The sequence below is a fragment of the Cryptomeria japonica genome, chromosome 5, assembly GCF_030272615.1.
Source record: "Cryptomeria japonica chromosome 5, Sugi_1.0, whole genome shotgun sequence".
Classification (NCBI taxonomy): domain Eukaryota; kingdom Viridiplantae; phylum Streptophyta; class Pinopsida; order Cupressales; family Cupressaceae; genus Cryptomeria; species Cryptomeria japonica.
In genome coordinates, this window is record NC_081409.1 from 611,624,242 (window position 1) to 611,635,366 (window position 11,125).

Sequence of the window (11,125 nt, forward strand, 5' to 3'; positions counted from 1 at the left end):
TGGACCACATAAATCAGTATGAATTAGGTCAAGAGCATTATTGGATTTTTCTGGAATACTTTTAAAAGTATCTCTAACTTGTTTTCCAATTTGACATTCCTTACATACCAGATTGTGAGGTTTGACAATCTTAGGTAAATCTCTAAATGCCTTAGTAGTACTGATTTTTACCATGCAATCAAAATTTACATGACAAAGTCTCTTATTCCATAGCCAACTTTCATCAATATGTGCAATAAAGCATGTCTTTTCACTATTATTCAAATGAAATATATTACCTCTAGTTTGATTACCAGTTGAAATTTCCAAACCAGTTCTGTTCATAATTTTTCATTTTCCATTCTTGAATTGTAATTGAAATCCTTTCTCAACTAATTGACCAACACTCAAAAGATTATGCTTTAAACCTTCTACATAGTAAACATTGTTAGTGTTATGCTTACCATCAAGAGATATTGTACCTTTACCTTTTATTAAACAAGCTTTGTCATCTCCAAATCTTACTATACCTCCATTATATTCCTGAAAAATCAAGAATTTGCTTTTATCACCAGTCATATGATGTGAGCATCCTGAATCAATGATCCATTCATCCTCAACTTCAACTTTAGCTACTAGGGCCTGCTCTACCGGTGGAATAGTAGGTGTCGGTTGATCTTCTCTTATAGCAACAAAAACTCATCCATTGTTTGTCGGATCTTCATCAGAATCATCAGTGACTCCTTCATCAGCAAGATAACAAGATTTATCTTTATTCTTCCTAAATTTGTATCTCTGATTTTCAGGGTTAGGTTTTTAGGTTCTCCTAGCTTCTTCTCTTAGTCTAGCATGTCTATTAGGGCATCTAGAAGCCATATGACCAATCTTATTACAGTTAAAGCATTTAAAGGGTGCTTTACCTCCAAAATTACTTCCAACTGGACCTTTAGGCATTTTTCTTGCAAATAGTGCTTCAAGTTCTTCAAGTTCCTCATTTTCTCTCCTACTTTCTTGAAGTTCTCTTGCATAAAATGTTTTCCAATCAGATTTATCAAATGATGGTGTAGATGATGTTGATGCCTTAAAAGCTAAATCTGTCTTTATAGTAGCAACAAGACCAAATTCCTCAATTTCAAAAGCTGAAAGTTTTCCAATCAATGTATCCCTAGTTACTGATGTATTAGGTATTGTTCTTAACTCATTTATAGCAGTAACCTTCATTTTATATGTCGGTGGAAATCCTCTTAAAACTTTTGAAACAATTTCATCTTCACTTAAGGATCCTCCACAACATTTAATACCCAAAACAATTTCATTAACTCTTTCCATAAAAGTAGAAATCCTTTCATCTTCTTCTATTTTCAGATTTTCATACCTAACCCGAAAGCTTTCAAGTTTTGCAATTTTGACTATGGAATCTCCTTCATTCAGTGTTTCCAAATGATCCCAAATAGCTTTAGTAATTGATCTATATGATAATCCCATGATTTGCTAATCTGATAATGTGCTCAAAAGTGCTTCTCTAGCTTTGCAATCATTTTCCTCATCTTTTCCTAAGGTAGGTGGATTAAGCTGACCGGGAGTAGGAGCAATATAGCCATTCTTTGTCACTTCCCAGATGTCCTTTCCAATGCAATTCAAATGTGTCTCCATTCTGATCTTCCATATGCCATAGTTGGTTCCACCAAGTTTAGGACTATCCTTCCTGAAATAGTTAGTAGACATTGGATCTCCTCAAGTTGTTAAACTTCTGCAAAAGAGGACTAGGCTCTAATACCAATTGTTAGGTCCTGGGGACAACTGAGAGGGGGGGGGGTGAATCAGTTGTCAATTAAACTCAAACCAAAACAAATTAACCAACTTTAATGCTTAATACCGATAAACCAAACTTTTATGTCGGTAGACAGTTTTATTAGTTAATTATAGTACCGGTAAAGATTAATGCATGAAATAGAAACACAATAACATCCACAACACTTAACACCAATATTTGTATGTGGAAACCCTGTAAGGGGAAAAACCATGTTGGGAAACCTTACCCACAATCAGATGATACTATTGCAGATAGTATGTGTATACAAATGTGGTCTGCACATGCAGAATGGCCAAGCGCCTAAAGCTCACCGCTCAAACACAAATGGGAGTCACACTGACTACAATTGGATGGTTAAATCCAATAAGGATGTACTACTCAAATTAGCATCTTTCTATGTTGGATTCAGTACCGGTGTAGTTCTGATTGTCTTAAACAAAAACCTTGCTTCACCTTCAAATGATGTCTGTGTGTAAAGCTCTGCTTATTCTCGCATATACCAAATGATATCTTCCTTCACATTCCACACACACGCTTGATCTTACAAATAGGATCTTACATTTATATCATAACCTAAGACCAATTTTAGTAGGTCGGCTCTAAAGGATATTACAATAAAATCAATTTACAAATAGAACAATATCCGATGCAATAACTGATTCAACATGTTGGCTTGATGCATTTACAACAATAATAAAACATCTCCATATCGTGTCATGCTGATCTGGAATAGATAAGCCTGTCGGTGTATGACTTGGACCTATTTGCCAGTAACAATAAATATGCAAATATGAATATGCCAATGAAAAATCTCCAAGACACTATGTCCAAACGATGTCTTCGACATAACCAGGTGTTTTCCATATAATTCCAAGTGCCGGTGAACATTATATCCTGCCGGTGTACTAGATACCGGTGACTGTGCATAAGTTACTTGCTTGCCGGTGAACATTTCTAATTCTTCAAGGTGCCAAAGGTGATAAGTGATAGTAGGTGTTGACATCAATGACAAAACCATACCAAAATACCATTAAATACATTTACAAATGAGGGGTTGTCTCTCTAAATAGACAACCCCTGGCTTCACAATCGCACATAGGCCTAGGCTTGATTCTCCATATTGTTTCAATGGTCACATGGATAATTTTCCTGCGCATCTCAATTACACATTAGTAATTCCCAAATAGCCTCATATAATATTAAACACATAAATAAGAATACAAATCAATCACTCTGCATACAATTGACATCATACAAATCAATTCACCATATATCAAAGCAATCCACATAAGCAATTATCATAATTCTCATAAATTTCATCCATCCATAAGATATGCATCATATTTCTAACATCATAATAAAGTCCTACAAATCAAATAAATGACATACACCATCTCCATGTTATCCTATCCTAGAATCATATAAAATTCTATATTCATAACGCATAGAAATGAAGCATCAATATATCAATGTTATCCAATCCTGGGATCATATAAAGTTCTATATCCATAATGCATAGAAATGAAGCATCCATAATAGTTCCAACATGAAAATCACTAAAATGCTAAGATGAGTCAGGGTAAGGCCTCACACCCTCCCCCTCTAGGCACGAACTTCCTCCTAGAGTTCATAAAAAAGATGGGGGTATTGTGATCTCAAAGGTGTTGCATCCTCCCATGAAGCTCTAACCTCATCATAGCAATCCCAGTGGACCCTAACCTGGTCCAGCTCTCAACCTCAAAGGGCCAATGTTTGACGAGCCAAAATGTGAATGGGCTCCAAAGCTAGCTACCCGTCCGACTCCACCTGCAAGGCATCCCAATCTAAAATATGAGACTCATCTTAGATATACTTCCTCAAAACTGATACATGAAACACATCGCGGATGCATGAAAGGCTAGGTGGTAAAGCTAGGTGATAAGCAACTGGTCCTATCCTCTCAAGGATCTCAAATGGTCTGACAAAGCGAGGTGTGAGCTTAGAACCCTTTCCATAATGAATTGGGCTCTTATGCGGTCACACTCTCAGGAAAACTCTGTCCCCAATCATGAAGCTCCAATCTATCCTCTTCACATCTGCATACTTCTTCTGCCTATCTTGTGCCTCTCTAAGGCACTGTCAAATCAAAATCACCTACTGCTCCATATCACTAACCATCTCAGGACCTATGGCCACTCTATCCTCGATACGGTCCCAACTCAAAGGTGTCCTGCAAGGTCTGTCATACAAAGCCTGAAAAGGTGGCATCCCCAAAGAAGTGTGATGCCCATTATTATAGGCAAACTCTACTAAATGAAGGTACTCATCCCATCTAGTTTGATAATCCTTGATGTACATGCAGAGCAGATCCTCTAACACCTGATTTACCCTCTCTGTCTGACCATCCATTTCTAGATGATAGGCTGTATTGAAGTGTAGTTTGATACCCATGGCTGCCTGTAACGCCTTCCAAAAGGAAGAAGTAAAGAGGGAGTCTCTGTTAGAAATAATCTTGCATGGAACGCCATGAAGTCTGACAATGTCTTGCAAGAACACCTGTGCCACTTCTGCTACTATGAAGGTAGTCTGAACTGGTGAGAAGTGAGCCACTTTGGTCAACTTGTCAACTGTCACCAAGATGGCATCATGGCGACGGGATGACATGGGAAGACCAATGATGAAATCCATGGATATAGTATCCCACTTCCACTCTGGTATAGCATGAGACTGGAGCAACCCACCTAGATGGTGGTGTTCTCCCTTAACTCTCTAACACTCAAGACATCAAGCTACTAACTTAGCAATAAGCTGCCGCATACCTGGCCAATGATATAACTATCTCAAGTCAGCATGTATCTTCTTAACCCTAGGATGCACTACATAAGGAGCTCTATGAGCCTCCATGACAATGAAATCTCACAAACCCTCAGAAAAAGGTACATAGATGTACCCTCTATGGCGTAATAGTCCATCAGACTCTCAGGAATAATCCACATTCTTCCCCTCCAGGGTCTCCTGAGATCAAATCACCTGACAAACCTCTAAATACCATCCATCCTCTAGAAACCACTGCAATATACAATCTCTCAAGTCTGTGCTCATAGATATGGAGTATACCTCATGACGTCTCCTACTCAAGGCATCTGCAACTATGTTCTCCTTCCCCTTGATGTAGTGGACATAAAAATCATACTCACATAGAAACTCCATCCATCTCCTCTGACGGGCATTAAGATTAGGCTGGGTGAAGATGTACTGCAAGCTCTGATGATCTGAATGAAGCTCGAAATGATGACCCAAAAGGAAGTGTCTCCACCTCACAAGTGCATGCACTATTGCTGCAAGCTCAAGGTCATGCATAGGGTATTTAATCTCATGAGTCTTAAGCTTCCTAGACTCATAAGCTATAACTCAACCCTCTTGCATAAGGACTACTCCTAATCCATCCAAGGAAGCATCTGTGCATACCATGAAATCAGTCGAGGGGTCTAGCACAATAAGAATAGGTGCGCTAGTGAGTGCCCTTTTCAGATCCTGAAAGGCTCTCTCACACCTTTCTATCCACTCAAATTTCTTTCCCTTTTTCTAAAGGGATGTAATGGGATGTCCAACCCTGGAGAATCCCTCAACGAAGCGTCTCTAGTACCCTGCTAGACCCATCAAACTCCTGACCTCTGTCACACTAGTCGACGCTGGCCAATCCATAATAGCTCTGATCTTTGATGGGTCAACTGAGATCCCATCACCAGATATACATGACCTAAATATCTGACCTCTGACCTGAGGAATGCACACTTTGACATACTGCCATATAACTGATTGTCCCTCAAGCAATGTAACACCTCTCTCAAGTGCTCCTCGTGCTCCTCCTCATTCCAAGAATATATCAATATGTCATCAAGGAACACAATCACAAACCAGTCAAGGAAAATGCGAAATACCCCATTCATGAGACTCATGAATACAACTGGAGCATTCGTAAGACCAAATGGGACCATGGTGAACTCATAGTGGCCATATCTGGTATGAAACGCAGTCTTGTGGATATCATTCTCCACAATTCTCAACTGATGGTACCCTGACTTCAGATCTATTTTGGAAAATACTTTGGCACCCTGAAGTTGGTCGAATAAATCATCGATCCTGGGCAAAGGGTATAGTTTTCTTGATGGTAACTTTGTTTAGCTACCTGTAATCCATGCATAACCGAAGGGATCCATCCTTCTTCTTCACGAAGATGAGTGGTATGCCCCAAGGGGAGATGCTAGGATGAATGTGACCCTTCTCTAAGAGTTCCTCAAGCTACATCTTGAGCTCATTAAGCTCATTTGTGGTCATCCTATAAGATGCTCTCGATGGCTCGGCTGTGCCGCAACATGATATACCCCTTGTTTTTTAATGATTAATTTAATATATAATATATATATATATATATTTTGATATCAGGTTTAAATTTATATATATATATGTATATATATATATATATCTATATATATATATATAACCTAAGAAAACATGCATGGCTTCAGCATTAAGATTCAAAAAGTTACAAGATAGGTTTCATTAGGATTTAATTTTCAGTTTGAAGGTATTCTTTTTTTGTTTTGCTATTTAATTATAAATATATATTTATGCAAATAAATATATATATAAATACATGTGCATGCTTATATATATATATATATATATAACCTTCTATGGTAAAACCTGAACTTCAATAGTTTTAGCAGACTATTTTATTTCAATAACAGAATAGGAGTTAACCCTTTTATTTTATTTTCACTAATGGAATATTAAGATTTATTTTCAGATTTTATGGAATGCAAAATATGAGAGTTTTATTTATCTACAAAATGAGTAATTTTACTGTTTTTACAGAATGAACAGAAATGATAGTATTAAAATTATTTTCCGTACTACATTGCATTTCCAGATTTTTAACTTAAGCAAAAAAATGACTAATTTTTTTACAGCTGCAAATTAATCTTTCTAGTTTAATGGCTTTCTTCTTAACATGCATTTACAGGATGTGTAAAAAGTAGCAGAATAATTTTATAAATAGTTGCAACAAATATTTCCTTAAAAGAAACCATGATTAACAACAACAAGATAAAAAGCATTAATGTTTTAAAACAGAATAAAACACCTCTTTCCTTTCTGCATCAACATTTAAAACAAAATAAAATATCTCATTCCTTTCTACATCTAAATAGTTAAGAACATAATTAACTTCATTTTCCAACAACTTTGACATTATAGAATTAATTCAAAATACTTTCTTCTTATTTAAAAGATCAACATCTCAATTAAAATACATTATATTACATGGTAAGCTTAATTGAATAATACATTTTCTTTTTCAAAATAAATACAGCAGAAAACTCTTCTCTTTCATTTCTGCAACTAAAATACAACAATAGGAACAATTCCAAAGCTTTTCCTTCAATTCTTTCCCAAAGCAACCTGCAATATAACTTGAGGTTGTGACCATGGAGGCTCACCTCCCAACCTAGGCTTACTAGAAGCTATTGGCAAATGCACACTCCAATGAGATATTGTAGGTGATTGAAGGTTTTGTCATTGATGGCAACCTTACAATCCTATGACACTGGCAATGTAATCCACTGGCACCAGCAAAGTCAGATTCTACACCGACACACAGACCACCAGCACTGGCAGTGAAAGGAAGCATACCGACACAGAAGCCGACAGGAATTTTGTTTGTAATTTATTTGGTTTATTATTGTAAAATCATTGTAAGCTGACTTGGCAAATTGTAAAATGACTCATGTATATAAGAGATCATTCTAGAACAATTAAGTATGTATGGAGGAATATAATTAGGCGAAATAAGGTAGACCTATTATGCGAATTATAGGTTAAGGGTTTATGTATGAAGCAGAGCTATAAACCGGTACTGGATCTGGCATAGTAGATGCTATTTTGAAGCAGTACAAGACATTGGATTTATATAATCCATTTTGTAAGTCAGTGAGACTTCCCATTTTGTAATTGAGCAGTGAGCTCTAGGCACTTGGCAGGCCCCTCTTATAGCAGTAATATTCTCTTATTGGCCAGTAAGTGAATATTGTGGGTCACAAATCCCACCGAGGTTTTTCCCACACCGGGTTTCCTTGTTAAACTACTGTGTTATGGTGTGTTTCTCATGTGGTTGCTGTTATCTTTGCTTACTGCATTATTTCTTGTTTACTGATATACAATATTAATATGATTTACATGTTTTAAGTCAAGAAAATATTATAACCAGTTAGATACTGATTCACCCCCCCTTTCAGTATCTGTGGGAATCCTAACAATTGGTATCAGAGCTTGGTCCTCTATTTTCAGAAGCCTAACATCTTGAGGAAGATCTTGACACCAGTAGAGATGGAAAACTCGATGAAGTAATTAGAAAGAGCTCTCTCAGACTATGATGCAGAAAAATTGAAAAATATCAAACTTGAAGATGATCTAAAAGCTGCACAGGATATAATTCAAGCACTTCAAGAAAATCTTACCATTTCAAGAAACAAGAGAAGAGAACTTTGTGAAAAGATGCAAAATGAGAATGATGAAAAGGAAACTCTTAGTGATCTGATGAATAAGTTGAAACAAGAAAACATGACAACAAAGAATGAGATGCAGGATATGACCATGAGATTTTGTAAAGAAATTGAAGATAGAAAGAAAAATGAAGAAGACTTGACTAGAAGACTAAATGATGCTGCAAATGAAAATACAAGACTTAGTTATGAAAATGATATGTTGAAGATAGATCTGATGCATGCACAGAATGACTCAAATGAACTCATGAGACAAAAAGGTATCTTGGAAGGAAACTGGCTGCTCTAAATCAACATAAAGAAAAATTCAAGAAAAGCTCAGAAGAACTTGGTGACTTGTTGAAGAATCAGAAACCTAATGGTGACACTAATGGTCTTGGCTTTGAAACTAGTGAAAGCTCCGGTACTGCAAACACACATGATCATGGCAAACTGGTAAGACAACCTACCGCTTATAAATTTAATGGCAAATTCTTTAACTGTAACAAGTATGGTTATAGAGCAAATCAATGTAGATCTAGAAATTATCAGAATACCAATACACCCACCGGTCAATGTTCAAAATGCAACAAAATTGGTCATAATTCTGAAAATTGCAGAATGAATGTGAGATGTTATGTTTGTGAAAGAATTGGACACTTATCTAATCAATGCAGAACACAAATCGGCATAGGTTATGGGAAAGCTATTCAGAAAAATAATGTGACTTGTTATGCCTGTAACAAAATCGAACATATTGCTAAATTTTGTAGAAGCAAGTCCTCACTGGTAAACAACAATGGTGCTAGTTTGAAAGGTAAAGAAAAGGTTAAAGAGGTAAAGCAAGAATTCTCAAAACAATGGATTAGGAAATCAGAACTAAATGTTGATAGGAATACTCCTCCACTGATAGAACAAAGTAACACTCCACCAGTAGGAGAGTCTTCATCTAACAGAAGAAAATTTCTTTGAGGGTTTGGCAATCAAATGTGAAACATGCTATTATTCCCTCGGTTGATGGTGAAAAGTTGAAATTACTTCTATACCGGCAGATAAGTTAAGTCATTACTTAACTGGCAAGCATTAAAAGTGGTGGTTGGCAAAATTAACATTATAAATCAGTGTTTTTAGCTCCATTCTACTTCACTGAGCATTCAAACATTCGAAGAGCATGAAAAAACCGAGCAAAGACATTTCGAGCAAAGTAGCAAAGCAATTCAGCAATCAATCATTCCTAAGACAAAGAAAGGTATTTATAATCATGGCATCTTCTTCTGTACCTAAGTTCATAGAAAACCCTACTGTAGTCGAAGTAATCAAACGCCCTAGGCCCGTATTTTAGTTAGTTCTTGAAATAGATAAGAAGGATGATAATGTTGGTGCATTTTCTCAAATTCCCAAAGGTGTAGTTTTTGCAGAAGACCCTAGAATGTACATTTATTGTCACATAGAAGAATTAGGTAATGAGGAAATTATGAACATGTATAAGACTATAATTTGTGATGATTCCGGTAATGTGAAACCTGAACACAAAATAGTCGAAACCCTAGGATTCACTGAAATCCTTAGTATTCTGGAATTCCCTAAGGATGTTATAAGGATAGTTTTAAGTAGGGTTCATGGTGAATTTTTCTGGCTAGATTCAGTTCACAAAATAACTAAAGAGGCAGTAAAGGTTGTGACAGGGTTACCCTCCACTGGTAACAGACCTGATAAGACAAAGAAGGTCTCAAATGACCTAGTGACTAACCTGATAGGAACAACATCTGACAAAAGATCTTTAAGAGTGAATGATGTAACTGACATCAATTCTAGATTCATTAGCATGATTTTAGGGTATAAAACAACACATGCAAACAGGTTAAATTCAGTTTCTAGTTTATGCATAAAGAGTGCTTATGATATGATCAAGGATAATGCAAAAATAGATGTGTGTGAATGGTTGAAGGATGAACTGATTGATAATCTTGGAAAGATCAAGAAAGACAAAAAGGGGACATTTAGATTTGGTAACCTACTTGTTTGTTTAATGCTGCACATAACAAAATAGGTGCCCAGTATTGGGAACAAAAATCTAGGTTTTGACATACCAGTAGGCAAACAACTATCTGATTTACTGCACAACATGGGTGAAAATAGAGAAAAGAATATAAATGAGTACTTTCAGGCATTAAAGGCCCAGATGAATACTAGAGTCAGACTTTCACAAGTAATTGTAGATAAGTATAAGGATGACATATGCTTTGTTATTAAGAAGGATGAGATTTGGATGGAGGCAGTTGTCCCAAGAACCATTTGGGTTACTGAAATGGGTTATGAAACTGATGACAACATAATTGAAACATATGCAAAAGCCCTTCTGGAAGCATCTAAGGAACCAAAGGAAGAGATATTTGGCAGTACTGAGACTATTGAGAATCAAATTCAATCAAAGAAAAGAGTAAAGAAGGTAGAAGCAACAGTAAGAAGAGGATCTAGGCAAGCAAAGGCTATCAAAGAAGATGTACCTAAACAAACCAATATCATTGAAGATGAGTTACAAGCACAACAACCTGAAACTCACCTTTCACTGGTAGCAACTTCTTCAAAAAGTGACATGCCAGCTGCATTTAAAAGAGTTGTGAGTAAAAGAGAACCTTCAATGGTATCCACACCTTCACCTAGAAGAACCAGACAAAAACAACAGGCAGTAAGGCCCCTGGCTAAGAAGATAACTCCAAAGAAGAAAAAGTTAACACCAAAGAAAAAGACTCAACAAAATATTGCTCCAATTGACAAACTACTAGATGAAATAACAGAGGATGGATAGCTG